The sequence below is a fragment of the Pinus tabuliformis genome, chromosome 8, assembly GCF_031772625.1.
Source record: "Pinus tabuliformis cultivar Carrire ecotype Pingquan chromosome 8, CPIR1, whole genome shotgun sequence".
Lineage (NCBI taxonomy): Eukaryota > Viridiplantae > Streptophyta > Pinopsida > Pinales > Pinaceae > Pinus > Pinus tabuliformis.
Genome location: NC_142294.1, coordinates 286,692,266 through 286,717,455, shown reverse-complemented (window position 1 = coordinate 286,717,455; position 25,190 = coordinate 286,692,266). Strand labels below are relative to the sequence as shown.

At 39.7% G+C, this 25,190-nt stretch overlaps 1 pseudogene; it reads left to right on the top strand.

Annotated features, from left to right (window-relative positions):
- Nucleotides 1-5,895: 5,895 nt before the first annotated feature.
- The window catches only part of LOC149235246 (leucine-rich repeat receptor protein kinase EMS1 pseudogene), a 53,120-nt pseudogene continuing 33,825 nt past the window's right edge, over nucleotides 5,896-25,190 (top strand).

The following is a 25,190-nucleotide window of genomic DNA, read 5'->3' as shown; positions in this document are numbered from 1 at the left end:
CATTTTTTCTGTTGTTCCTTTTTTGTTGTATTTTCTGTTGTTCCTTTTCTACTATTCCTTTTCTGCTGTTCCGTTTTTCCTGTTGTTCCTTTTCTGCAGTTCCTTTTCTGTTGTTCCTTTTCTACAGAAACCAAAGGTGTTGTTCCTTTAGGTCGGCAGAAGAAAAATGCAGTGGGAGGAAAACTCTGGAAGACCTTAGGACAAGATGAGAGGGGGAAGAGAGGAAATCGAATAAATAAGATGGGAGGCATAGAGGATTAAGCAGGGAGGAGGAGTCACGGGAGGGAGACAGCGAGTGTGGAACAGAAGTCGTGAAATGAGATAAGCCGGCAGGTTTCATGTTTGCAAAAGAGGGGAGTGTATTTTCTGAAAGAGGGTGGATCATCAAGCAGATAGAGTCTTGGACATGGATCATGAGGATCTTGAACTAGTTCCAGGTGTCAGGGATTTCTGATTTGAGGGCTTGGAAAGAACAAAGGAGGCTCGGTGTCATGGCGGATATTGATGAGATTCCTCATTATTGCAACGTAGGCTGCCCAGTGCTCTATTGCATGCCCTGTTGGCAAGAAGGTCAGCATCCTTGTTGAATGTATGAAGGATGTGGCGGAAGGTCAGAGTGATGAAGGACTGGCTCAAGTTTTTGCACTTGTTGATGGACTAATGGAGAAGCACATTGGGTGAATCTTTGTTTTGGGCCATGAGGCCAATAACAACTACTGAATCTCCAAAGATGTGAGTTGTGCCTATACCGAGCTTGCTAAGCTGAATGAGGCCTTGATACAGGGCTAAAGCCTAAGCCCTATTGTTGGAAAGGTGCTCGAGCCCTCATTCATATGAGACCATACAATCTCCATTGGCATTGCAAATCACTCCACCTGCTCCAGCAATCCTAGGATTCGGTTTCGAAGCACCGTCGAAAAAAAGATAATAAGTGTTGCAGTTTTTAGGCCATGTAGCAAATTCTTCCTCCTTAAGACGGATTTTCCAACTGTAATACCTTTTACTTTGCCTGTTGCTAGTGGTGGCCACAACCTGATTACTATTATTTCTGTTCAGTATATAGCCACTGAAAATTCGCTCTTCCATAGTAAGATCAGTGATGTCTATGCTTCTACAGTTTTTGACTAAAATGGTTTCCAAAGCAAGACTCCTTTCTTTGTTGCATAGATTCCTTGTGATTGTATCCTTGTCCTTAAAAACTTTACGGTTTCTGGCGAGCCAGATAGACAATAAAATAGTGTGGGGTAGGGCATCCCAAACCCTTTTTACTGTGTTGTGTTTTCTTTGTTTCCAAGGGTAATTTTTCCTCCATTGTTGAATAACCTCTCCTACAGAGTCCTGATCACTCCAAGGGATGTGATTGTTATGGGATATACTTCTCCAGCACACTTTAGCAAAAGGGCATGTAATAAAAAGATGTTGTATAGATTCTTCATCAGATTGACAGTTAGGATAACGTGAAGGATCGATAATACCCTACTTCCGAAGGTTATCAACAGTGAGTATTTTCCCTTTCAGAAGGGTCCACAGAAAGAATTTAATTTTGGGCAGAGCTTCAGATTTCCAAACCATTTTCCAATGGCTCCAAGTGGACATGGGCTAATGGTTGTTGCAAATGTACTGGTGAGAAAATTGAACAGTATACTTTGAGCCTGACAGGTCCCAATGAAAGCCATCAGGTTCATTCTTTTTAATTGGACCTATACCGTGCAAATGGTATTGAAGAGCTTGAAGACTGGCCATGAGGTGAACAGGAATGGCTGGGAATGTCCATCCTGACCATAAATTGGAGTGGTTGTCCCATAGAGAGATCTGGTCAAGGTGGTGAATTCCTATATTATTAAAATAGGTGAGAATGGGAATGACTTCAGCATCACTGTTTAATGGCTGCCTGCCCATTATTTTTTCTGATCCAATATTGATATTAGCACCTCCTTTGGGAACTTTGGAGATATTCTGGGTCATAAGAGGAATTGCTTTTTTACATAGACGCCAAATTTTGGAAGAGTCTCTGATAGGGATATCCTGATCAAGGAGCCGCTGCCTTGGGAAATTTAGCTATTTGACCTCCAACACTCGTTTCCACCAAGCTGAGAGACCAGTGATAAGCCTCCAGACAATATTGCCTCCAAAGGCAAGGTTAAGAAATTTGGGGGATCTAATCCCAAGACCACCTCTGTCTTGAGATTGGATGACTTACTTCCAACTAACTAAATTGAATTTCCTTTTGTCATTTTTCCCTCCTTGCCAGAGGAATTGGTGGAGGATGACTTCCATTTTGTAGTGGAAAGAGGCTGGAGCTTGAAGAAGAGAAAATTGATAAAGATGTAGGGAGGAGATACCTGATTTGAGAAGGATGAGGTAGCCAACTGGGTTGAGCCAGATGGAACCCCAACATTGCACCTTTCTCTTCATCTTGTCAATAACTGTGTCCCAAACTTCAACCTTCAAGGGACCTATACTTATTGGCAGGCCCAGGTAAGTGAAATGTGACCATTCATAGTTGCAGGAGACCCCAAGGATAGTGGCTATGCTGTGCAAAACCTGTGCTGAAGTGTTCCATCCATAAATACAACTTTTCTGTTGATTGACTTGACCACCCGAATACCTCATGTATTTGTCCAGCAAAGACTTAAATCGCTGGGCTATTATCATGGATGCTCCTCCAAGTAAAAGGGTGTCATCAGCGAATTGAGAGTGGTTAATGTTCTTTACACCATTCCCAAATTTTATACCAGTGATGAGACCAAATATTCGCTTGAAGTCCAGCGCTTTGCTAAAGGATTCAGCCATCAGAATGAAGAGGTAAGGTGAAAGAGGGCAACCTTGCCTAAGACCCCGCAAAGATTAAAAAGCAGTTCCAGGTTGTCTATTGACAAGAGGAGAGATCCAGGGCTTGGAGATGCAAGCTTTGATGAGATTTAAAAAGGCTGCATCAAATCCCATATTTTTTAAAACAGCTAAAAGATAGGTGTGCCTTACTCTATCAAAGGCATTGGCTAAATCAAGTTTAAGGACAAATCCTTTCTCATTCCTAATTTGGCTTGAATGAATAGCTTCTTGGAAGAGGTGGATAGAGTCTGTAATTTGTCTATTGGCCAAAAAACCCCCTTGGTTTTCCGAAATGAGAGAAGGGAGAAAAGTTTTGAGGCGAGAAGCAAGAATTTTTGTTAGAATCTTGTAGGACGAGTTGCAAAGGGAGATGGGACAGAATTGACTAAAAGAAGAAGGTCAGTTTTCTTTGGGAATGAGGGCTAAATGAGTGGCATTGCTGTAACCACCAATTTTGGCTTTCCGCTGGACCCATTTGAGCATTTTAATCAGATCTTTTTTTATAATTCCCCAGAAAGCACAATAAAAGAAAATGGGGAAGCCATCAGGTCCTGGTGCTTTATCTGACTGAAGAGCCCATATGGTTTTTCTAACTTCCTCCTCATCAATTTCCTTATTCAGGGTATCATTCATTTCCTTGCTGATGCTTTTGGGAAGGAATTGTAGCAGGTCATCATAATCCTCTTCATCTGTTGTTTTAGTTAGAAGGTCCCGATAGTGGTTGGTAGCAGCCTGTCTGATGGCTTCTTGGGCAGTTTGAAGGTTACCTTCAGCATCCAAGATTGAGATGACGGTATTGCTTACTCTCTGCACAGTAGTCTGTTTGTGAAAGAAAGTTGTATTCTGGTCCCCTCCTTGCAACCATAGTTGCCTCGATTTAATCCTCCATTTTAATTCCTCCTCTATGTTTACACGGCAAAGCTGAGAATATAGTTCGCTTTCTAGCATTTTTCTCTCTTGGGTGAGGCCCTGCTCTTCTATCTCCTTTTGGACACTGTTTAGTGTATTTCTGATCTCCTTTTTATCCTTTCAGGCTCCTTATAACTGATTTTTGCCCATTCTTTTATCGCTTGTTTGGTGTTTCTAAGCTTGGATTCCCAAATGAATACGGGAGATCCTTCTACATGCTGCCTCCACGATTTCTCCACAATATCTTTAACTGTTGTAATACCATTCCAAAGCGGGCTGTACTTAAACGGGATAGGTCTGAGAGGGCAATGCTTTTCCAGATTAAGAGAAATTGGATAATGGTCGAAAGCTAAGCAGGGAATAATGTTAGCATACCCAGCAGAGTAGGAAGAGAGAAGCATGACGTTAATGAGAATTCTGTCTAGTCTCTCCCTTATGTTGCCTGTACCTAGCCTGCTATTGCTCCAAGTGTATCTCCTATTTTTTGGAATGATATCGACTAGATCGTGGTCATGCATAATGTCTTCTAGCTGAGTTCTAAAAGGATCCAGGGAGAAAATACCTTCTCTTTTCTCATTAGCATGGAGAACAAGATTTAGATCTCCTCATAGTATGACATTGGTATTCTCCTTTGTGTTCATGCTAACTTTGATTTCCTCCCAACACCACTCCTTATCCCTGAAGTGGTTAGGCGCATAAATGTTGTATATAACTAGAATCTGCTGATCTTCTTTGTTTTCTAACACTATTTGGATCCAATGCTCGTTAATAATTTCTGACTTATAATTCCAAATGTTTTGATTCCAGATTATAGTGATTCCTCCAGAAGCTCCCCTGGATTCACTGATGCTTCCATTGCACTGCTGGTTCTGTTCAATGATTTTAGTCATATCTTGCAGGTTGTGCTTTGTTTCATGTAACAAAAAGATCCCGGGTTTTTCACAATAAATAAGATCTTTCAGGGTTGCAACTTTGTAGGGGTGCCCTATACCCTTGCAATTCCAAGATAGAATTTTCATCATTGGGAGAGTGGTGTGCGGAGAGGTGCTCGCCCCCCTTGATCCTTGTGAGTTTTCTCCTTATTATGTTGTCATAAGATGTAAGATTCAATAGGGCTTTGAATGCCCATTGCTATGTCCTTTTGGGCATTCTCATCTCAGTGTTGTTTTTCAGATTTTCTGCCTGGGCCAGGTTTCTTAGGATAGTCGCTAGAGGCTCCATGGTCTTTGGATGAGCTCCTGGTGAGTCTGGACGGGGGGGGGGTTCAAGGGAAGATTGGGAAGGGATAACTAGAGCAGGGGAAGTATTAGAGGCAATTGAATGAATCGTGGGAAGAAGCGAGGGTTCCAAGGGTGAATCATTGGATAAAACCGAGAAGGGATTGGAGGTAGAAGGGGGCAGGGGAGGGGAGAGAGAAGGAAGCGAGGATGAGGGAGGGGAGGATGAGGAGGGCGGGAAATCTTAGAGGCAGGGGGTTCAGATTCTGGCGGTGCTTTAGCTGAGGGAGCCGACTTCTTTTTTTTTACTGTTTCCCACTATTCTTCTTGTGGGTCATTTTCAACATTAGCAAGAGAGGGATAGCGATTGGCAAAGTGGTCATATTCGTGACATACCTTACATTTGAACGGTATTTTCTCGTAATCATGCTGCTGAATATGACTCCAATCGTCCACTTTGAGTTTGATGGCTTCTGGTAGGCCTTTGCTAAGATCCACTTCCACACAAATGCGCACGCATGCTTGCATATTATCCTTTGGTTCACTGCGATCTATATACTTGCCTACAGCATTTCCAATAGCACGAACCGAGTCATCTCCCCAACAGTGAAGAGGGAGATGAGGGAGTCTGACCCAGATAGGGACAACATTGGGGACATCCAGTTCCGGATCAAAATCCGGGGTCCATTTGTTTAAGTATAGTCCTCTGGAGTCCATGAAGTAAGGCCCATTCCTGAAGATTAAATCCTTGTCTTCTTTAGATTCAAAGTGGAAGGTAAAGAACCCCTTTCCATAGAATCTGATGGAGATTTTACCTTGTATTTTGTCACACCAATTTATTTCAACCCAACGTTGCATAGTTCTTGGAGATGGCCAGAGGCCTGTGAACTAGCCGATGAGACCTTTTTCTGCAAGAGAGAGGGCTACCATGCGAGGAATGGCTGGAGGTAGATTAACTTCTTGGAGAATGTCCAGCTTTTTGACAAACTTCGATATTGTTGGGCGAGGCCGTTGTGGAGGGAGAGATTTGACGAGAGCAAAGAATGCATGCTGGGGATCGCCCCCCTCTGGTGAGCAGTCCAGAGGGGCCATGGGAGCCGAGGAAGGTTAAGAGAGCACGCAGCAGGATCTCAGCAACAGGAGGTTGCCGAGTAAAGGATCAGCGTGAGGCTGCAAAGGGTGAAGGAGGAACAGCTCACAGACATGAGCAGTTCAGAAGAAAGAGAATAATATTTTTAATATTAATATTAAAATTAACAAATTTTTTACCTGATAGCAAAAATTCTAATAAGATTTGGATTTTAAAATGAGGTAAAAACTTAATTTTAGATCATTCATTTTTTTTATAGAGGCTAGATCGATGGTTTACAAAACCTTCAATCAAGCTATTTGAATTTGAAATTAAGGGGCTTGATTGAGCACTTTAAGCGCTTGATCGAACCTCTTATGTCCTAAAATCCATAATTTCAGCACCCCTTCTGTAAAATTTCCTGCAACTCCATTTTGTACCCTAACGAAATTAGGGCTAAATTTATCCTTAGGTGGCAGAGTTGATCACGTTGGATTCATGAAGGAATCCTCTATCCAATGGCACATGAATTTGACATTTTTGAATTCATATGATATTTTTCATCTAATTTCTTTTAAACATAATTCTTGATTTTTTGAATTTTTTTGAAGAGGTTCAATAAAAAATCAATATCATAAAATATACACAATGAAAAAACTTCAAAAAATACCACTATCTTCGTTTACGAGTCCTCTTCAAAAGAGTACTTTTGGTTTTGCAATTTATTTAAATAGTTGAAAAAAATCATATGTGAAGACGTGTCTAAAAAATGCAGTTGAAATATTACTTCGCCAACTTCGAAAAATAATAAAAAAAATGTATATATATATATATATATATATATATATATATATATATATATATATATATATATATATATATATATATATATATATTAAATATACACATTTTAGACTAAGATATTCTATGTGAACACACACATACCTCTTAAGATGTGTGAAAGTTTGCAAGGATAAGCATTTCATTTTTATGGAAAATTGACATATTATATGACACTAAATATTTTTGCAAAAAATATCACTAGGACAACAACATAATTCTCCACAACTTGTCTTTTTAATATCAATCAAAATTCACAGTGCTTATATAAATTGTGAGGGCTTCAATTTGATAAAGGAGGAAAAACTTGAAATTTCATCACCACATTTGGCCCAAAAGTGTAACCCATCTTCACGCTTTCACCCTCTAACTCGTACAACTTTTTCTTCTACCTACTAAGATATGAAAAGAATAAAATCCTCCACCGAAAATGTTTTTATTACCTCTACCACTAATTTTGACTCTCCAAAGGGTGTCAGGACTATAGTCAGCCCATTTAAACCCCAAGCACCATCTCCTACCAGTGACCAAACCTCCAAACAACTAAGGGGATGAGAATGAAGGAAATAATCAAGACTTGGTTATCCACTATACCAAAGAAAAATGACTTAGACAATGAAAATCTTGTGGGAGAGAAGAACACCTATCCTTGGACCACATCCAAGCCGTCCCCACAACCCTCTGTTGGCACAACAACTGGCTCCATCCAAATTTGGCAGTATTCATTCAAATCATGGGAATAATAAACTTGTATATCATCCATGCCGAACTATGTGCATTCAACCTAATTGCAGGTTTCCCATACCATTAGTTCCAAAGCATTGGTAACTCCTCTTGATTTGTTATGTTGCCTTATCAAATAACTTCACATATGACTATAGACCAATTGAGATTTAAGGCAAGCAAGTGAAAAAATAGCTCAAATCCATTTTCACTCTAAAAGTGGTAACTCATTGAGATTTGGTCTCTTTGGGTGCTTGGTCGATCCAGAGTTAAGTTGGATCTAAGCTAGTTTAATTATTAATCATAATTAATTATAATTATAAGTATGATTATGATTATAATTATAATTATTTATTTTATTAATTTTATTTTTTTATGTAATTTGATCAAGTCAAAACCTTTAATAAGATAAGATATGACATTACATCATCTCTTTCATATTAAACTTGAGAAGACTTCTTTGCACAACAATTACTACATTCCAATTTAATAATTATAAATTTATAAAATTAAAATTTAATTATTTTCTAAAAATATTTTTAATTTTCATTATTATATTTACTTCCTATTTTATTTTTATTTTTCTTAATAAATTATATTTATATTTCTAAAAAAAAATCAATTCTTTATCATTTACAAAACACACTGTATGAAAATTACACTCTCCCCGTCCAGGTGCACTCTTTTGGAAACCTAAACCGCAACCTCTTCAAAACCACAATGGTCATCCATTCGTTTAATAAATGAATTGATAATTTCAATAAAACAAGCTAAAGTGATTGTTTCAAAAAATTATTTTAAATTTTTAAATATAGAATTAAACTGCAACTCGAATAGAATTTGATTTAGTTATAAAATTAAAGCCAGTTGTTACTAAAAACAAATATAATTTTGTTAATAAATCGAATAAGCAATCCTCCCGTAGAGGCATTGGGGGTATAGCTTGTTACATTAAGAAAAACATCTCTCCCCATGCTAGGATTTATAAAAACGACCCTTACAACCAATATAGTTGGATAGAAATTACTGACATTTATGATAAAAAGACCTACATAACAATCTGTTATTTCCCCCCATCAATTCTAACTTCTATAAGAAAAATAGTCTAGATAAAAATAGTCCTTACAATGGTTTAGAGAATGATATTTCTAGCATAAGGAATGAAGGCAATATCCTTTTAATGGGTGACTTTAATGCTCGAACTTCAAGAAACCAAGCTATTCTTCTAAGCAATCATTCCAACCCTAACCCTCTTTGGTTAAATGAAGACCTTCCTTTGGCTAGCCGGTACAAAAGGAGCTCTGAAGACCTCCAAGAGAATTTGCTTGGGTCGGAGCTAGTCAAGCTCTGTAGTGCTCAGGATCTCATAATTTGCAATGGTCTAAAGAAGTGGCCCAATTCTAGCTAGATGACCTACATCCATGGGCTTGGTAGTAGCGTGGTAGACTATGTTATCTTGAATCTCCCTCTATACAATGAAATAAAAAAATTTGACATCTTAAATGACCACAAGCCTGACTCTGATCATAGGCCTTTACTTATAACTCTCAATTTTTTCATGCATAGAGATCCCATAGAAGATAATCCTTATAGCCAAAAGAAGTTAATCTTTGATAGAAATAAAAAAGATCTCTTTCTAAATGAGTTAAAAACAAATTTTCTTCCTTAATCTAGTATAGACAACATAGAAGATCTCTATCATAATTTTACTACAACCCTCTCATATTCTATTAACAAGTTCTCAATTGAAGTTTCAAGTAATAAAATAAATAGCAAAACCAACCCATGGTATGACAAAGATTGTAAAAGTGTGAGGAGAGCAATTAAGGAAGTTGTTGATGAATCTCTTAAAATTGGCAAGATAAAAATATACAAAGCCCTAACGAAAAGGAAAAAAGGGCAGTATATTTGTAAAAGACAAGAGAATCTCTTACACCTCTCTAAGGTAGCTCCTAAGAAATTCTAGAGGCAGATTCTAACTAGGAAAACTAAAGATAATAATAAAATTGCTTTACCAACTAGAATTCCTATCTTAAAAAGCTTTTTGAATCTCCAAATGTCATGGATAACTTTGAAATCCTGCTCACAACGAAAGAATTTTTCTCATTAGAAGACATTGATTTTGGGGTTAATTGCTTGGCTAATGGGAAAGCTAAGGACATTGAAGCTTACCAAGCAGAAATCTTAAAAATTGGAGGTCCTGTCCTCATCCCCCACATTCAAAAGCTTTTCAATCAATCGGTCATGAAAGGCTTCCCTAAACCATGGACTCAAAGCCTCATTATCCCTATTTTTAAAAGGGGGATACAAATAACCCCTCTAATTATCGGACAATTATGATCAGCCCTCTCCTAGCCAAGTTATATGGTATTATTTTGGAAAGGAAGTTGAGCATATGGCTTGACAGTGAAGGTAAGCGAGCTAAAGGCCAAGCGAGTTTTAGAAAGCAGCACTCAACAACAAACCACCTCATTACGCTTAGGATCATTGTGGAAGAATGCCGCAATAATAAATCCAATCTCTTTTTTTGCTTTGTGGACTTTACAAAGGCTTTCGATACAGTTCCTAGAAACAACCTTTGCAACAGATTAGAAGAGCTAAAGGTTCCTTTTGAGTTGAGAGCTGCCACTATAAGGTTATACGAGAATGTAATTGCCAAGTTAAAGAGCAATGACGGGTGGTCGAAAGATATTAAGTGTAATATCATATTTAAACAAGGTTGCCTCCTCTCCCCTACCCTATCTGGCATTTACATTGACAAGCTAGAAGGTTGTTTAGAGGAAGCAGGATGTGCTGGCACGATCTTAGCTGGGATAGTCATCATCCTTCTTCTCTACGCTGACGATATTTTTCTTCTCACAAGGTGCCCATATGATCTTGATAAGTAACATATACTTCTTAAGGATTTTTGCTCTACCATGGGTATGATTGTTAACACTGATAAAACAAAAGTTATGATTATCAAATCCAAGAAGGACACTTACGATAATTTTATGTATGACAATAGTAACATGGAGGAAGTGTCTTCCTACAAGCACCTAGGAATTGATATTCATCATAAGCTCAACTGGAACTATAGCATTGAGAAAAGGATTAATTGGGGATGGAAAGCTTATTTTGGTCTTGAAAATAATTGTAAAATGAAAAACCTCGTAATGTGGGATAGAAAGAAGTTCCTCTTTGAAACTTTAGTCACTCCGATTATCTTATATGGATGTGAGGTTTGGGGTTGTAGCATCTCTATAGAATCCTGGAGAAAGATTGAGCAAATCGAGAAGCGTTTTATAACGTATAACCTCAAAACTAAAAGCAACACACCCTATCCTATTCTCCTTATAGAAGTGGGTTTTTCCCCTATCGAGAGCCTAGCTCTGACTAGGCTTCTGTTGTACAAGCACAAACTCAATAACATAGGAGACCATGGAATTTCTAAGCTAGCTTTATATTCTAGCCAAAACCACCTAAGGCTCAAACGAGGTTGGTATAAAGACACCAGGGCCTGGTTAAACCATTGGGAGATCGATGAGAATGTTGCATTGCAAAGCATTAATAACATTAAAAATATTGTTACTTCTAAGTTCAAAGAAAAAATGTGGTGTGAGAAATATTTAGCAGCTAAAATAAAATTAAGATATTATAAGGAGGTCGTCAACCCCACCCTAGAAGATCAAAAGTATCTCTCTGTTTTAACTAGCTTAACGAAGAAAATTAATATAGCCAAGATTAGAACGAACTCTCATGAGCTCCATAGTGAAACAGGTCGTTGGGCAGTTCCTAAAACACCATGGATGGAAAGGTTCTGCCATCTATGTGAGAATACGAACATCGAGGATGAAAATCACTTCCTCTTAGAGTGCCCTGCATACAACCATGTTAGATCTCAGTTTCAAAATCTTTGTTGCAATACTGACATTCTTAGCCTTTTATGTTGTCAAAATTACAGTGAGCTCAAGAGGCTTCTGTTATAGACATATTTGGGCACTACAACCCCAACCACATATGTCCATAAACCAATGGCTTCTAAACCCCTAAAAAAGTGTTGTTTCATACCCTAAAGGAATAAGGTCAGCTGATTACATCATTACCTCTGCTGAAATGAGGTTCTTTTGGCTGCCACTGTCGACAATGAATTGCAGTGGCGAACCCTTCACCCACATTTGTGAGTGGAAAAGACGTTCCCCCTCCTCTGGCTCTTCAGGCTCATTCTTCTGGATCTTGGCAGTGGCAACAGTGGCACTAGGATCCGCATCAATGATCTGCTTCCCTTTGCCATTCCCCTTGTCGGGTTCTGGCTCAGAGTCGGAACATGCATCTGATTCGGAAGCCTTCAACTCGGCCACCAGCGACTGCTTGGTCCGACACTCACTTGTGTTATGAGTGGGACTCTTGTGGAACTCACACCGCTTTCCTGTGTCCTTCTTTGGCTTCGTGGTGGTGTTCTTTTCTTGCGGCTTCGAGGGGTTGTCTTGGGTCACCCCGCCTTGGCTTTGTCCTTTAGGCTTCAGATTTGTAGATCAAAAGTCTCGCTTCTTCTGTTTGAACTTTTGCTCGATTTTGACAGCGTATCGGTATGCTGTGCCGAGTGAGGAGATGTTCAAGAACTCCATCTCTTCCTGGATGTATCTGTGTAGGCAGCCGCAGTATTTGAGTACCAGATGCAGCTCAGAATCTCTGATACCCAACTGTGTGCGAAGGGTATGAAAAATATTTGTGAACTCTGGCACATCTTGGTCTCGTCCCTGGCGCAGTGTGGTCCATTTGATGTATTTGTCCTCATAGCTTTTGACAGGGTAGTACTGCTCCTTGATGGCATCCCGGAAGTCATTCCAAGTGGGGGCGGCTGAAAACAGTGAGCCTGTACTTTCATCCTTCTGCTCGCAGTATGTTTCCCACCAGTCCTTGACATGGGGGGCTGCTTTGAGAAGAGCAAAAATAATCTTTTCTCGACTTGAAAATTCATGAACAGAAAAATACCCATCTAGCAGATTTAACCATTTATCTACGGCATCTGCGTCTATTTGACCCTCGAAGATGGGGATTTCAAAATTAACTTGTACCTTAAATGGTGTGGCGTTTCCAGAGTAGCTGTTGGAAGCCGATGCGTCGCCTCTAGGTAGCCGCTGAAGGATCTGCGCAAAGCTATCCATCATCGCGTTCCTTTGCCGCTTGAGGGCTTCTTCGACCAAGATTCTGATAGGATCTCCTGCCCCCTCGTCTTTCTTCTCATCCGCCATGGGAGGTCGTCGAGATTTGCGAGGCTGGTCTTGCAAAGGTTCGACCAATTCAAGCCCTAACTCCTTATATCCCGACCTCGTTGGGGACATGCAAAGAAAAACAAAGAAAAAGCAGACCCCTCTGATACCACTGATCCAGATTTAAGCAGGAACGCAATAGATTACAGAGATAACCATAAATACAGAGATGCGATAACCATAAAAACAGAGATGCAGCGGAAATAATACTTCATTTCATTAATGGAGAATACTGAAATATGCTTACAAATAGAAATAACCCAGCTAGGGCGATGGTAGCTTATCTCTAAGAAGAGATGTGTCGGCTACATGCCTCTGAACTGTTTCGAACTGTCTTTACAATGAGGCTCGAAGGCCTATTTATTATTGAGAAACAATGGAAAACCCTTCACATTCCAAAACCTAACCCTAGAAGATGAAACGCCAAATTGTGGGCCCCGTTTTGGGGTGAGTTGGACAGCCAACTTCCCGGGGTCACGAATTGGTCGTCTTATCTCCGTTTGACGCGCATGATAGTCCGTTGGAAATATCTCTCCGAGGAATACGACGGAAAAGACGATTTTTATCAGAAAAATCACTGGCGATGGATTTCCCAAAAAACGTCGTTTAGGGCCTCAAAACGGGTCCGGAAGTTTAGGACCCGAAAAACTGCTAAAAATAGTAAATTGCACTATAATTAAGGAAAGTGAAAAAATGAAAGAGACAGTTGTGGGGGTCCAAATGGGATAGGTGGGTGGCCACCAACATCCACCTGGATCAGGTGCGATGCATACTGGAAAGCCCTTCTTTAGGGTACGATGAGTGAGAGCAGACAAATGGCAGAAGCAGTTTGCTAGGTGGAAACTCAAAGAATCTTCTAGAAACTGCTCATATGACACTTGCCTCTCTGAATTTGCCCAGGGATGAGTAAGAGATCATGAAATCTCCAAGTGGAACCAAGAACTACCAGTGAAATGACACTAATCAAAATCCCAAAAGCTGACTCACTCTCCTGTAAACATCTATATATGGATCCTTCATCCTAGAGATCCAAAGGCTGGAATTTTGTAATTTGCAAGGAAGTGTTGTTGATTTCTCTTTGAAGACATCGTTGGGTGATCTTGCTTTGTATGAGGTGAAGAGGGCTTTCACGCTAGGAGGATGATGCTGGATCAGATAGCCTGGTTGTAATCTTCTCTTCTACTACTTCTATCAATAAAGCTATTTGAGCTTTCCTCCATATGCTTGTATATCTCTGAATCTTGTATTTGTATATGCATTTATATGGTTAATGTACATCTGATCCTACATTTTTTATGGTTATAGATCTCTATGCTTTGATGGTATTTTGCTGCTTTGACTCTACATGTGTTCTTTGAAGCGGGACAAGTGAGAAAGGAGTGGTGAAAGCTCTATCAAGGGAGAGAGGAAATGAGCAAGGAGACTAGCGAAAGATTGAGGTTGGTACTCTCTGCTTCTCTCTCATCTATCTCTCATAAAGGAAAACACAAGTAACTTTAGTTTGTTTGTTTCTAAGATAGCTACCTGTCTTAGTGGGACTAGCAGCTCTGAATGGACACTAGTTTTCCTGATAACAAAATGGTGACTCCACTGGGGAGCGAATAGTTTGTTTGTTTTGTTACTGTTGTTTGCTTTATAAACCACAGACGGAGCCTGAAGTTAAGCCAGCTAGCCTTCGAACTGCTTTTGCTATGCAACTGCAAAGTATATCAATGCTGCTTCAATCAATCTCCGGGTTGGTTTATGAACTGCACATCTAGCTTGCAAACATCCTAAGTGCCCTAGTGGTAGCTCAAATAACCTCATTAGATCAGTGCCTATACTTTGTGTTTACTGACAATCATTAGCTTAACCTAAATCCCTGAACTTAGCTGCAAATTGTGGGTGAAAACCAAGTTCAGTCTCATCCCTGGACCATCGCACTATCTCTTCTTGGCAATTTGGATGCATCGCACCTCCCGTGTGTTGCAGGTGAGATGCAGCCCCGTTTCCCTGTGTTACAGGTGTGATGATTGAACGAGACCATTTCTGCCTCCAGATTTTGGTTTTTTCTTCATTGTCTTCAGCTTTATTTAGTAGTTTTTCCGTCTATGATCAGTATATCTCTGTTGAAACCATCTTCCTTTGCATTATTCAGCCTCCATCAGAAGGAATTGTGAATGTTTTTTATGTATTTTTCATCATTTACAGTTCTCCTTTGCAAATAGTACCTTAATCGAACTGTCATATTTTGATTTGAAAGTGTCACAAGTGTCATTTTTAGTCAAGAAAAGGAGTGTCGCAAAGCATTCCTCTTTTAGACAATCGATTACACTTTTTCCATTGTATTTTATTTGAATCATTAGTATTTCAAGTGTCGAAAGCAGTTTTAAATTCAAAATCGCAAAGTGTCGTCTTAGCCTTCCTTTCGTTTTTTGAAGAGAAAATTGTTAGTATTGTCACTTTGAAATAAAATAGTTCAGATCTATACGTAGTTTTCTTTTTGTCATTCTCACATTAACGAAACTGAAAAACAATACATGCATGTGCATTTGCATTTAGACTGCATGATGAAATTGATTTAGGAAAAGTACAACTAGTGTGTGCTCTCTACTCTATGTTGAAAGAATTTCATCTCTCTTTCCTTAGTAGCTAGGATTTTCATTGCAAAAATAAAGTAAACGACTGTTTATCATCTTAGATTGCACATTTAGGAATTGTATATCTACATCACGCGGTGAACCTTAAAGGCAAAGTTCTTAAGAAATATCAACTGTAAAATAAACCTCAATGAACATAAAAATGCTTTGGAACCTAACGCACAACATTTAGAAGTCTAGGCTAGAGACGTATTCCGGTGTCGTAAAGCCTGGTAACTATCGCTTTCATCGTAGGTTGGGTGATTCCTCCTCTTTGAGACGACAAGTGCCAGTACGGACTTGTGCTCCCACGTACTGTCGAGTATATATTGGGAGACCACAAAAGGCTACATCCTTTATCCTTAGGAAGCCATGTCTGATGCCTTATCGATCGCAATGCACTGAACACAGCATTCGGGAAGATTGACTACCGTACCGTAAAAAGTATTCTGTAGTTTTGCGATTGGTTTGGTAATCCCTCTGTCTAGATTTCCAGAGTAGTCACTTTCGTTCCTTTTCAGACTCCTTAAAAGAAAAGGTCCATCTGAGCACTTGTCACTTCAGGCTCATTAAAAATCGAAGGCGACTAGAGTCATCTTTAGCTTTTGCTCAACTCTTAAAAATTGAAAAAGCAAGTTGTGTCAAAGCGTCAAAAAATTATTTTAATTGGAATAACGTCACAGTTCCCTCGTTAGTCTTAGATTGAGAAAATGGAGCCTACCAATCAAGGATTTCCCCTTGGGGGAAATCCTAGCCCTTTCTCTTCTTGGGGAGATGTTGGTGCTCCACATATGGCTACATTGTCCCTTCTAGGACTCACAATTGGCCTGCCAGTATGGCTTTTCTCGACCTCTGTCATTCAAAACACCGCAATTCCTCAGTAATCCAATCAACAACCAGATGAAGTTGCTCCCCCACCTTCTACTTTGTTTGTTTCTCCCTCTCCTTCTTCCTCTTTGCTTGGTGAAGCTAGTAACGCTAAAAACCAAGTAACTGAGAAGAAGAAGAAAGGGAAGGAGAAGAAGAAGAAGAATCCAACAACAAAAGGGGGCAATTGTGCATCGTCTGGCGAAAATCCACACACTGCACCTTCCAAACCTAAATCTCCATGTGTCATTTGCAAGGGAGACCACTATCATCAAGATTGTCCCTGCATCCCATGGATCCTAAGGGACTGGTCTCCCTGCTTACACAATCCGGTGTCTTCGACCGTTGACAATCATGTTTAAAGCACACCATCAACTAGTGAAAACGAAGCCAATGGAAAGAAAGGGAGATCTAAATTTCCTTGTAGACTGTGTGAAAGCGATCATGTCCTCCACCATTGTCCTTTCCTAGATGAAGCTAAAAGAGTCTTGGATAACCGTCCTGCGTCACACAGCGACTTCCTCTTGGATACAAGAAACTCTTGCCGAGTCTATCGCTAGTTGAAAATCCAACTAACACACCGTTTTTGTCGGATGAAGCACCTATCATTGAAGATAAAACCTCTGAGTCCACACCAGACCAAATTCAATAGGTCGAGACGGCAGTCGACCCAATCTTGTCTTCAGAGGGTCCACCTTCAGATGATACTGTCACCAAAGAGAATGAGAATGACACTGTTCAAATTCTTTTCGTAAACATAGACTCTGATGAACATGGGCGCAATCTACCCATTCCTTTACCACAGGAAGGAATTTGTTAGAGATTTATATGACCGTTTATTCAGTCCCACCTCCAAGCAATCTAGTCATTTCCTTCGATTGGAATCTACTAGGCATACCCCGCCTACCATCTAATGTACCATTCCGAATCATAGTACAAGCTTACAGAATGATCATGGTTGGTACTATTATAGATGAAGGGGCTTCTGTGAGTATCATTTCCTCAACTGCTTGGAAAGCGCTTGGTTCGCCATCACTTCTGCCTGAGATTCGAAATCTAACAAGCTTCAACAAAGGAACCAGTCAACCATTAGGGATCCTTCCAAATTTGCCTATAACTTTGAGAAGGAAAACCGTTCATCTAAACGTGATGGTAGTCCAAGGACCTCTAGATTACAATCTACTCCTTGGGCATGACTACATTTATATCATGGGAGCTATTGTTTCCTCACTCTTTCGAGTGATGTGTTTTCCACATGAAGGCAGAGTGGTCCAGCTCGTAGACCAACTTTTGTTCCCTGGTTCAAACACAGCTATTAGTCAAATGCCATCCCTAACTGGTCTTTTTTCACAAGGAATGTCTCATCAATCTCTAGTCCATCCACCTGATGATCGCAAGTGATTCAGTGATTGTGACTGAAACCCAGGAGGCATGCGCCCTGGTCTGCTTCAGCAGAAAAACCCCAGATATAAGGTGGGTTTCCGCGTAGGAATATGACTAGTTTGACAATCCTATCCGTTTAGGAAAATGGATTAGACTGGAAAAGGATTCCCCCGTCAATGGTTATGTGATTAGCACTAACAACAGTCACCTTTGTCCATTCCGATGGACATCGCCAAGGAAGTGTTTTGTCTGCGACACGAATGGAACAATCTTGCTAATGCGAGAACTTCCATATGGTGACCTGGAAACTCTACTTTATACCTGGGGGCATGCAAACCTTTTTGCATGCAAGTGAAAAGTGACCATTTGTTTTCTTAGTTTGTAGGCTCTTAACCCTTTAAACTCGTAGGTTGGTTGTTCCTAGCTTTCATAACGAAAGGCTCTGGAACAAAATTTCGCATGGGGCAAGCTCCCTAAAAAATGAACCTACTAATGAGACATCTTTATTATACAACTGGCATGAGTAGTTTTACACAAATTTCAAGCTCATTAAGAAATAAACCTAGCCACGAGCAGTTTTACGTGAAGTTCAGGCTCGTTAAAAAATAAACCTAGCAATGAGCAAATGTTCCTCCAGAGTTCAAGCTCATTAAAAAAGAACCCACCTTCGGTAAATAACCATTGTGATCGCATGACTATCAGCTTTTGAACCTTGGTCGTGTTCTTACCATCACCTCCACTCTTTTTTAGCTGATCATACGCGTCCATTTGATTGTTTACCCATTTGAGGAATAGCTACGACGAGTGATTCTATTAGCCACCTTCTTTACACTGCCGTGATTGAAAAGTTCCAAACCTTACCTGGAACCAGTTGCTATCCAAAAACATCACTCTTTTCTCAAAAAACAAGTCTCCTTTAAGCTCTTTTCATCTAACTCGTAAAATATGAAAAGATTGCCGAGCAATTGGCCTCTCTAGCTCATTAAAGTGATTAGAAGTGCCATGCCTCCTCTAGATTTTAATATTTCTGGACCCGAGGGATTATTACACAAAAAGATCGAGCGCTTGCCTTGTTCAGCTCGTTAAAACTATCGAAAAGTCATCCCTTTCGTATTATTTTATACTTTTTTGGACTTAAGCGATTACATTATGAAAAAGGACTACTGGAGTTGCCTTTAGGTTTCTTTTTAGACTCTCTAAAATTGAAAAGGACCGAGTTATCTTTGTCGTTAAACTTGTTAAAACAATAGCGATAAACTTGTCCATGCAGACAAGAGCGAGTTTCATTGTCGCTAGGCTCATTAAAACATAGCGATAGGTTTGCCCGAAGGGAAAATTATAGAGCAAGCATATGTTATCCTCCTCAAGCCTGACAAAAATAAAGAGGTACTGGTCAACAATGACTGGGGAAAAAGGGAAGAAAAGTTGAATAACTTCATTGGTAGCAGGTTTCTCTTGAACATGACACTTTCACTCCATCACCATGATTGAGTCAGGTTGGGTTATTCCGTTCACCAGCCATATCACCGTTGGTCTGTCATACCATCCATCCTAGGGTTAACACTACCAATCCATTTCAGTGTCGCCGATATGTTCAAGAGAAGTCGCTCAGAGAATTCACCAACCTAGCTAACACCTCATCTGCTGCAATACCTTCACTCTCCATTTTTCATGACCGCCACCCTGAACCTTATATCATCAGATCGTTTTCACCTCCATAAAATCATTTGCTCCATTCCATGTCATAGATGTGGGATTCATTAAGGCCCTCCTACGACAGGTCACTTCTTGTCGACATCAGCTCGTTATCCAAGAAGCCGACTTAGGAACAACCCTTTTAGTACTTTGAAGCTTGCATGCCTCAATGGCAAGTTTCTCACTTCCGGCGACAGGATTACATCGATGGCCTTCGATTGAAATATTTTGCGTGGTGTTCGACATCAACTCATGTATTCACACCACGTGAATTGTACTACAGTACCTTGAGGGTCATTATCATTATCGGTGATTCCTCTCACACCTATTAACGGCTTACATCATTGGCTGGTAATCAGGTGATGTCTTTCCATGTTCGACATCAGAACATCTTTTCACATGGATCGACTTGTACTTCGGGCAAAGATTGAACGAGTTTGAAGACCCCGGATCTAGTTTCATCCATCCGGGCTGCGATATATTCAGGAAAATAAAGACATCAAATGTACATCATTGCTACACAGATAATCATCCAAGCCAAGGGATGATGGCTCTACCAGAATCATCAGTTTTCCACACAGATGATTGTCTGTCTTATGTACATGAAAATGAATTTATAAAGCTGAGCATGGGAATGCCTGCCTTAGCTAGATCATGAAAATATTATGAAGATAATGTATTGTATTATATCTTATTATAGGTCACCTTCCAATTTGAAAAACCTCGGATCCTCATTATAAAGCATTTCAACCGACATCAAAACATTTACGACCTCATGCTTTAGGGGCAACTGTTATAGATATATTTGGGCACTGCAACCCCAATCACATATGTCCATAAACCAAGGGCTTCTAAACCCCTAAAAAAGTGTTTTTTCATACCCTAAAGGAACAAGGTCAGTTGATTACATCATTTCCCAGAAGTTCTCCCTGAAAAACTACTCAGAACTGGTCAAAACTGGACCATACAGACTGCTCCATGTAGAGGGTGAGATGCATCTCACCTATTACACACGGGGGGTGAGATGCATACTGGAAAGCCCTTTTGTAGGGTGCGATGAGCGAGAGTAGACAAATGGCAGAAGCAATTTGATAGGTGGAAACTCAAAAGAATCTTCTAGAAACTGCTCATATGACACTTGCCTCTCTGAATTCACCCAGGGATGAGTAAGAGATCATGAAATCTCCAAGTGGAACCAAGAATTATCAGTGAAATGACACTAATAAAAATCCCAAAAGCTGACTCACTCTCCTGTAAACATCTATATATGGATCCCTCATCCTAGAGATCTAAAGGCTGGAATTTTGTAATTTGCAAGGAAGTGTTGTTGGTTTCTCTTTGAAGACATTGTTGGGTGATCTTGCTTTGTATGAGGTGAAGAGGGCTTTCATGCTGGGAGGATGATGCTAGATTAGACAGCCTGGTTGTAATCCTCTCTTCTACTACTTCTATCAATAAAGCTATTTGAGTTTTCCTCCATATGCTTGTATAACTCTAAATCTTGGATTTGTATATGCATTTATATGGTTAATGCACATCTGATCCTACATTTTTTATGGTTATAGATCTCTATGCTTTGATGGTATTTTGCTGCTTTGACTCTACAGGTGTTCTTTGAAGCGGGACAAGTGAGAAAGGAGTGGTGAAAGCTCTATCAAGGGAGAGAAGAAACGAGCAAGGAGACTAGCGAAAGACATGAGGTTGGTACTCTTTGCTTCTCTCTCATCTATCTCTCATAAAGGAAAACACAAGTAACTTTAGTTTGTTTGTTTCTAAGATAGCTACCCATCTTAGTGGGACTAGCATCTCTGAATGGACACTATTTTTCCCGATAACAGCTTCTCTCCAAGCTTTTTTAGCATAGGAATAAAATATTAAATCAAACTAAATAATTCATTTCTTTAGGTCTGATAGACCAAAGTTTGGTCTCAATGGACGTTAACCACCACCATCATCATCATCATCAAAAAGCATATAATTTTGTTATAAATAGTTTTAATAGTGATAATAAGAAAGCTTGATTTTTTATATTATTTTTTATTAAAATTATTTATTAATTTTAAAATAAAATTTAAAATTACTTTAAATTTATTAAAAATTAAAAATTTTGCATTTTTATTTAATACTAATAAATTATATCAAATAACTAATAAAGTAATTAAAATTTATAAACATAATTATTTATAGAGGTGTGATTGAAAAAGGAGATATTAATATGATTGAAAAATCTTTCTTGTAATAACATTTTAGCCAAGTTTGAGGAATTGAATAGAGAATCCACAAATAAAGGCTTATAAGACGCATGCATTAATAGTGGTACCGAAGAATTTTGAAACCAATGGGCCATGGCTCAACATATTGAGTTATTTCGCTTACGATAAGGGAGAAAATTTAATTGGAGTGGGTATTTCAAGAACAAATAGTTTTTCTTGAGATTTATTTGATGGGGCAAGAGCTTTCCTTGGCCTTTTCTATGGAGCGTTACAAGGGAATATTGTTCTTGTTATATGTGTGATCTGAAAATCACTTAATTATGATCTCATTTAATAAATGTAGGTATTACAGACTCATGTGCTGGTTATCTGCCTATGTTATTTTAAGCAACAGATCGATAAGATTTTGAAATACACAGGCATTGGAAAACAGTAAGAGAAACACAACAAGCAATTTCAAAACACAACAATTTAATAAGGAGTTCACCCAATCCTCCTCAGCTACGTCTCCTGGTCCAACTTTCAGTGGTGGCCTTCTATTGTTGTGTTTTAAGCAGAGTTTGTACAATGAGCTCAATGTGAGTCCCCTGTAGCAGATGATGCTTAGCAGGGTGGTACTTGGACTCCCCAAGCCGCTAGAGTACACAGACTCCCCCTTACCAAGTCTCAACCTCAACTGGTCTTAATGGGATGAGTCCAATCTAGTACTCAGTTCCCGACCGATATCTTCACAGGGATTTGCTCGAACCTCTCAAGCCTTCTTGGTTTTGTCTGCTCGATGCTGCCTTAGCTCTGCAGGTCAGCTCAACTTCTCTTCTCTTCTTCTTTCTCTTCTCTGCTCTGTATCTTCTGTCCCCCTCGTCTCTTCTCTATCTATTCATGGCTTAAAGCCAATCCGTCCCTTGACTGTTCACTTCCTCTCCCGTCCCTTTGGTTCTCCTTCCTCTGTTTGCTTGGAATTCCCTGCTTATGTGTCATCACCACTACGTAATGTTTCACAAGAGGTGGCCACTTGTCCTCTCACGAACTGAGCACCAGCTCTTCCTCGAACGGTTCATTATTTCGGTTACTTTATGAAATGATTCATCCGCCAGCTCAATGGTCAAATCGAACTTCAAACTTTTATATGCCTTAGCTTATTCTCTCCTCCAAATCCAGTTTCCCATTGAGTGCAATCTTTGCCGTTAGATCTGGGGCCTCCAAATCCTACGGTTATCGCTCTTATCATGCGGTTGACTTACTCAAACGTTAGCCCACGATGAGGGTAGTTTTCCCTCTCATCCGCCGAACATGCGTCGTTCAAAATATGGAATCGCTTGGTCCTCTGACAAACCCGCTTACCACCCGAAATGCCTCCAATATTCCATCGGTTTTGCAACGTGGAACCTGCCTATCATTTTAGCACTTTTCCCCTAGTTTCTTGGCTTCGCTTGCGACCGTGCGCCTGGGGCTTTTCCTTCCCTAGGGGTTTTGCCTATCAATGCGTGATTAGCACTTATCGCACATCAGAAACGGCCTCCGTTTTCTGATCTGGTATTCCCAATTACTAGTTCGCGCCACTGCGCAGTCTCCATGGGCCAACAATCAATGCGCTTTGACCGAGGTCCTCGTTGTTCCGTGCTGGCTACAAAATACCACTGTCTAGAGGTCCTTCCTGATAGGTTGTTGTTCTTAAGTTTTTTTTAAGTCTGTCATGATTTGAAACAGTCATAGAAACTTGGATAAAATTTTCAAGGATCCAATTCGAATCATGACCTTCCCACTGAAAAAGCTTTTGGACCACCAAAAGTTGGTTTTCAAGCATCGACTAAGTGAGGATACAACTTTCTCACCTGTCCAATCTCTATCCATTTTTCACTGCTTGGCTTTGAACCCCTGAGCCCAATTTTGAGGTACTCAACATCTCCCCTGCACGTCGTTCTCACATTCCTATCCAGAACTGTGTCTTCCCGCAATTCATTAAGATATTCAGGTAGCAGGTCATCAATAGAAGGAAATTGACTCTGCTCTTCAGGATCTTCAATTAGCAAAGGTTCAAATAATCTCAAGCTGTCTGCATTTATGACTGAGTAGATGTGCATGTAAGCTGGTAGCTCAAGGCGAAAAGCATTTTCACCAATTTTCTCAAGTATTTTGAAAGGTCCATACCTGATAGGCTTTAGCCTTTTACCTTCACCTTGCATCCTGTCCTTGCTGTTCCTTGCTGTTCATGTACTGCCTGGTGGATCTCTTGGATTTTTTCAATGAACCTAGTTGCCATGTCCACATTGTTGTGTCCCTCAACTGTTATGTCCTTACCAAAGACAAAATCCAAGGGTGACCTGGGTGTAAAACCAAAACAGGTCTCAAAAGGAGATCTCTGTGTGGAAGAATGTTTGGCTCTATTGTAAGCGTGCTGCACATAACACAAATGTTCATCCCAAAGCTTAGGATGCTTGCTGCAATATCCCCTGAGTAACTGGATCACTGTCATGTTGACTAATTCGGTCTGGCCATCAGTTTGTGGATGAAAGGTTGTGATTTTCTTCAGTTTGGTGTCCATCAGTTCCCACAGAATTGACCAAAACTTTCCCACAAATAGGGTGTCTCGATTAGATATAATGGAAGTGGATAATCCAAAATGAACCCATACATGTTGAAAGAACAATTTTGCAGTTTGTTCCGTTGTAATCTATTTATTACAAGGTATCAAAATACACATTTTGCTGAACCTATCCACAACAACATATAGATAGTCATGACCTTTCCTAGATTTGGGCAGTCCTCCAACAAAGTCCATGGAAACACTTTCCCAAGGATGAGAAGGAATTGGTAATGGAGTGTACAAGCCTAGTTTTCTATTGTTAGGCTTGCTTTTAGCACACATAGTACACCCTCTTACATATATAGAAACTGTCTCGTTCATTTTTGGCCAATAACAAAACCTTTGCAGCTGTGCAACTATTTTACTTACCCCAAAGTGACCTGATATTAGAGAAGTGTGTGCTTCTAGAATTATCATTACTCTTTCAGTTTGTTGAATGCATAGCTTTCCACAATGATATAAGAGTTGGTCCTTAATATGATAATCCAATTCTTCTACTCGTTTTCCTTGACTTAAAGTTGCATATACATATTTAAAGTCTATATCTTGAGCATATTGTTCAATGTAGCTCTCATGTAACATAGAATTATGCTTAAGTATAGTAGATGCATTTATAATAGGTCTAGATAACATATCTGCAACTTTATTGTGTATGCCCTTTTTATATCTGATGACTAAATGAAATTGTTGTAGAAAACCCATCCATCTATAGTGTCTTGATTGTTGCAACTTAGTTTGGGAGTGTAGATATTGAAGTGGTTGATGATCAGTATGTATTACTATCTCTTTGCCCATTAAGTAATGTTTCCACTTTTTCACACTCTGTACTAATGCATACAATTCTTTATCATATGTAGGATAGTTAACTACTGCAGAATTAAATGTCTTAGAATGATAACATATGGGTTTACTGTGTTGTATCAACACTGCTCCCATGGCATAGTCACTGGCATCCGTTTGGATCTCAAATGGTCTTTGAAGATCAAGC